The 5313-nt window shown below is 37.5% G+C and overlaps 1 long non-coding RNA gene across 1 annotated transcript; it reads left to right on the top strand.

The window, feature by feature from the left end:
- Positions 1-720: 720 nt before the first annotated feature.
- LOC146437721 (uncharacterized) lies at positions 721-4269 on the top strand. The gene is made up of 3 exons (XR_014851956.1): positions 721-878; positions 1158-1242; positions 4206-4269. It is a non-coding gene; the product is annotated as an uncharacterized LOC146437721 (long non-coding RNA).
- Positions 4270-5313: the final 1044 nt, after the last annotated feature.

Raw genomic sequence — 5313 nt, forward strand, 5'->3', positions numbered from 1 at the left:
GTGACTTTGAAATGAAGTGCTTCTTGATTTCTCTTAAATAAATCCAGGTGTTTTAGAGTCTTCAGTTGTAGAGTACAATTTCTGTTGTCACATAATTTTTATCATTATGGAAAAAAAACCAACCCTTATTCGCAAACAGGAAACAGTACAGAAATTTGAAAGGAAATATGTAGTGCTTATGTTGTAACTTTGTATTTTCAAAGCCGTATTGCAGGTGTAAAAAGCATGTGAGTCAGTATTCTGGTATCTTTTAAATGATGGGGAGGCTGAGTTGTAAAAAGATTAAGAGAAGTGCTTAAGGCTGTTCAGGGAATTATTAACAAAACCAGGATTATCTCTCTAAATACTCTGGCTTTTTGTCCAGTGTTTTTCCACCTTGTTCACACTGCTCGTGAAGAGAATCAGATTAAGTTAAGAGATTAATTAACAGCATTTTAAGTCTCCTGTTATTTTCTTTCATGCAGTGTAAAGTCAAAATCACTCAATATGATGTACTGAATCAGATTGAATCTGATTGCAGTTCAGCTGTCCTTAGCAATTCGTACATTATTTTCTTCTCTCTGTATCTCACATGGATTAGCATGGAATTTGTTTAGCAGGAGTCAAAATGACAAGAGTTTGGTGGTTTTGAGGATATGCTGGTTTTTCTTGAGGACATGACTGCTAAGGATTTCACTGTGATAATTATTATATTTTACAAGAATCTTCTAAACAGCTCGTGACTGTTGAAGTTTGAAAGCAGCATCTGCCCTTTTCCTGGAATAGAAACATTAAACATCTTAGTAATGTTGAACTGCTTGGAGGAGATTCAAGGTGTCTTTTGGATATTAATTTTGTCCAAAGCCACAGGACCTAAATTTATGTCTACTCTGACACAGGTAAGTTAATTACATAGGGGTCTCAATGTCCCCTCTATTGTATCTGTAATATTTGGGATATTTCCCAAACCCTCTTTCTCAGCCTCTAGAATCAGGAGAGATGTGCATGTTCAAATACAACATTTTCTTCACAATCAAACTTCATGCTGTCAGTTCCTGTAGGGAATCCTCCTGCCTCAGCAGTGTCTGTTAACATAAATACTAATCTTGGGATACAGAACTATTAGGGGACTCATGTTGTGACCTGAAGTTAATTCAAGTGTGGACATTGTATTTTAGGTGTGCCTTGGAGTTGGATTTGTGCCTGGCTAGACTGAGCTCACTCCAATCCAAATCTGGGTTCTCCTTCTGCCAGATCCAACTGGTAGGTAGCTTTCATTCTGTAGTGCTTTCCCCCATCCTTCTGCTTTGCTGCTGAGGTTTTAGATTTACTGTGTGAGAATCTGGGTGTATTTTAGTGCAGCAAATTCATAAGGGATGCATGGTGCTGGTTGATGGAACAGCTTTGTTTCATGGCACTGTATTTCTCAGTCTATGTTTCTGTGTTATGTTTTGTTATGTGGCATAATCAGGTGCCACAGTAGAAAGAAACAATCCTTTCCTGAATTGCTGGGGGGTCAGGAAGCTGGGTGAGGGAAACAGAGCGGGGAATTGAGAAGTTCTGAGCACATTTTGTACCTCAAAAAGCACTACAGGCATCTTTTCATGTCGTGTGCAGCACCACTGTGTTAGTCTTGACACAACTGTTCACACAGTCAGCTGTGTGCTGACTGTGCTTGGAGAGCAGATGTGCCACAGCCTTTTGTTTTCTGAGCTATGTGATCCTCTCAGTTTGTCTGGAGCTAGCAGTAGTGTGCCAGGAATCAGCATTAGGCTTGATCCTTAGTTAATATATGCACTGCTGCTCTGAAACAGGTGGAAAAAACAATATATTGTTGGCATTTGCAGGTGCTGGAAATATAGAAAGTATTGTAAATACCAAGCGCATTTGAGAAATAGCTTTGAGACTCCTTTGTTAAAAATCTGCTTCTGTTTAAAGCTTCATCTGAATTTTAAGCAATATGGAGTAGAATAACTGTGGCTTTCATTCTTTTTTGTCCCACAAAATAATAGTTTGCTACCTTGAAAAATATGAGACAATCTGAAAATAAGATGTTTTAATTTTCTATGGTGCTGGAAAAATATTAGCCACTAAAAAGTGAGCTGATCTTCTTTTTACCTCCAGTTTTTGCAATGAGATCACATTTTTGTGGTGACACAAAGAAACCCCTATGATGTATAAGAAGTTCTGACGCCAGTCATGAATTCTCAAAAACTCCTCTGTAAGGTGCAGTCAGCAACTGTTGAGGAGCACTCAGAGTCACAAGCAAAGGCTTTGTCAATGTCCCATTATTAAAAAAGGTAACAAAAGCTGGTGATGAGCTGTAATTTTTCCTCCTCGGGAAGATCCTTGTTGAAAAACACCTTGTTTATAGGAAGCTGTGGGGTGTGAGTAAACTCTGCTTTCAAATGGAGCATCCAGAGTCTCACCAAGTGTGATGTGGCTAGGAAGAAAAAAATAGTATAGATTTCATATGCCATTTTCATGTACACTTAAAAATCAGGAGGCTGAGAAGCTCTTAGTGCAACACTTGTCCATTTGTATACCTTCTCACTGTCTCATCAGTGTCTCTGAATGTCAGACAGCTTCAAGAATCTCTTCATTCTTGTCTAGGGCCCATTGCTTTTCAGGTCACAAATGAAAATCTTGCATAACTCTTTAATTTCTCTTTCCCTACTCAATTAATTATTATTATTATATCCAGAAAATCATATTTTAAAAAATTAAGGTCACAAAGTCAAGTGCTCAAATTAGAAAAGATTAAAATTAAAATTCTCCATGCAGCCTTCGTTTGGCTGGCTTAGACATATGCATTATAATGGTCTTTAATTACATCACATAGAATTTTTTTTTTTTTTTTTTAATATGGGATCCCTGGCTCCATCAGCCAGAGATGGTACTTCCTTAATTAGAAGTATTCAGTATTTTGTTCTCTTGTCCTTGTTCAGTGTGTGGACATGCCTTATTGGCTTCAAACTATTCAGACCAGACACTTTAAGCAGAAATTATTGATTTTTCTGTGCTATTTTCTAAATGGAACTAATTAATATTATGTCAGACATTACTTTATATTAATGAAATCCCCATAAGGTTAAGGGATTTTATTATCTTCATTTTACAGATGGGTAATGGCCATGCAGGGAAATTAACCTTAAATATATTCACTAGATTTGGGTGCCCAGTTTGGGGTGTCTGTAATCTCTTATTCTTCAGTGTGCTTGGCACAGTGGAATTCAACACAAACTCAGGATATGTGCCCTGCTAGATTCTCTGTTTTTTTTCTAAATAGTTATGGATCTGACTTGTGATCTGCAGTGGAAAAAACTCCAAAACAAAGATTAAAAAGTAGCCTTTAAAAAGTCATTACAAGTCTTGTAATAAAACTTTTTCACAAGGCTGTCAAGGAAAAGGCTAACATCTAATCCAGATCTGCAGTGTAGATACATCTGCCTCATTTTTACTTCTGAACCTCCTTCTTCCCTTTCCAACGCATTCAGCAAAAAGTAACTAGATGCTCTGAAGATAGATATGAGTATGCAATGTGGAATAAGACAGTGGGAATGAGAGGGATCCTCTGAGGTGAAGAATGAGATATCAGTCAACAACAGCAAGTAGTTTCATAGCAGATATGTCCAATGAGGTTAAATTTTAGTTTGGTAGGGATATTATAGCAGTTTTTCTGTAACTTTAAAATTAATTTTCTGCAGATCTTTGAGTAAGCTTATATGTATGGTTGGGAAAGAAGGACTTATTATTTTTATGTTTATTGGCTACATTAAAATCAAATAACTGTGTAATGTATACATTTTGGACATATGTTCAACCAAGGAACAGAAAAGTATTCTCTGATATCTCACAACCATCTCATAAACACTACTGGAGTCTTTAAATCCCCAAGCCAGGCCTCTGGTCTTTGAACTGTCAGAGCAGATGTTGAGCTGGCAGCTTCATCCTCGGAGTGTGTCTTTGGCAGTCACAAGCTGTAGATGTTGGATGAATTCACACATCTTCACTGCTGACAGAGGGCTTTGGAGTACCAGGTTCCACTTGGGAATCTGGAGGGGTTCTCACAGTAATCAGAAGGTCACAGCTTACTGCATACTGACTTCATCATTCCCCCTGCTTCTTCTTAGTCTGAATGTCAGCTTTCTTCCTCTACAGCCTACCTCAATTGTCACCATACAGCCTACCATCACTTCCCTGCTCTTTTCCTTTCTCTTTCACAGGATTTCTTCACACAGATCCTATTTATCTCTGTGGTCCTTTCCAGGATCAAATTTTTAATCCTCCACAGTTGAAGTGAGCAACATCTTCCATTGTGATGTTTGGATGCCAGAGGACAATGTCAGCACATTTTATTCCTTTGCTAGGTGTGGGATGTGGAAATGTTGATTTCAGTAAGATTATGTTGTTGAGGACCTTGTCAAATGGGATAATAAGGAAAAACAGGTAAGCTATAGACAAAGTGACATAAATAGAAGTCATTCCAAAGATGAAATTGGGCAGCATATAATTTTCAAGCATTATAATCATAACCCAAGCTGATGCTTGGTGTAAATATAATGAACACATAAAAGTGTGATCATGAATAAGATGATGAGAAATTTTGAGACAAAATGAATATGTGGTTTTCTTCATCTTATTTAAATAAGCCTTAGTTCAAATTCATACTGAAGATCATAATATGGCAGAAAATTTCTGTTGCACTTATCCAGGCATGGATGAAATTAGAATTTATAAATATCAGTTGTTTCAAGCCTGTGCTGGGTTAGGCATAATGTTCTTTCCTGTATATCAGGAAAAAAGAAACAGCAGAAAAAGACAGCAGAATCATTTCCTTATGACTATTGAAAACAATGGGTAAACACTCTCCCTCCTACATGCTTTCATATGTAGAGTTTTCCCCATTGTAACACTTGCTCAAAATATTATGGTTTAATATAAAGCTGTCTTGGTTTTTTTGGTTTTGTTTTTTGTTTGTTTGTTTTTTTTGCTTTTTTTCCCCAATAAGCAGTGAAAATGATCTCTGCAGTAACTGGTAGCTCAAGTGCTAAGGTTATTTGAGAAAATTGAATTGTGCTGAGGGGCAACTGTGCCTATGAAGTGTTTAGTGCATGTAAACAAACAGCAAACTCTGCATATTCCCTCAGCAAAAGCTGCGTACAGAGAGCAGTGAATGTCAGTAAGCAGCAATATGAGGTGGCCATGGCAAAAAGCACAGAGAGGAGAGGAAAGGCAGATGCTGTAATGCTGTGACACTGCACTGAAGACCAGTGTGCAACATTCAAATAAGCAGTTTTCCTGTTACAGCTGGCCATGCACAGCACAGTGTAC

This window comes from Lichenostomus cassidix, chromosome 4, assembly GCF_008360975.1.
Source record: "Lichenostomus cassidix isolate B80296 chromosome 4, HeHo_3.0, whole genome shotgun sequence".
In the NCBI taxonomy this organism is placed as follows: Eukaryota; Metazoa; Chordata; class Aves; order Passeriformes; family Meliphagidae; genus Lichenostomus; species Lichenostomus cassidix.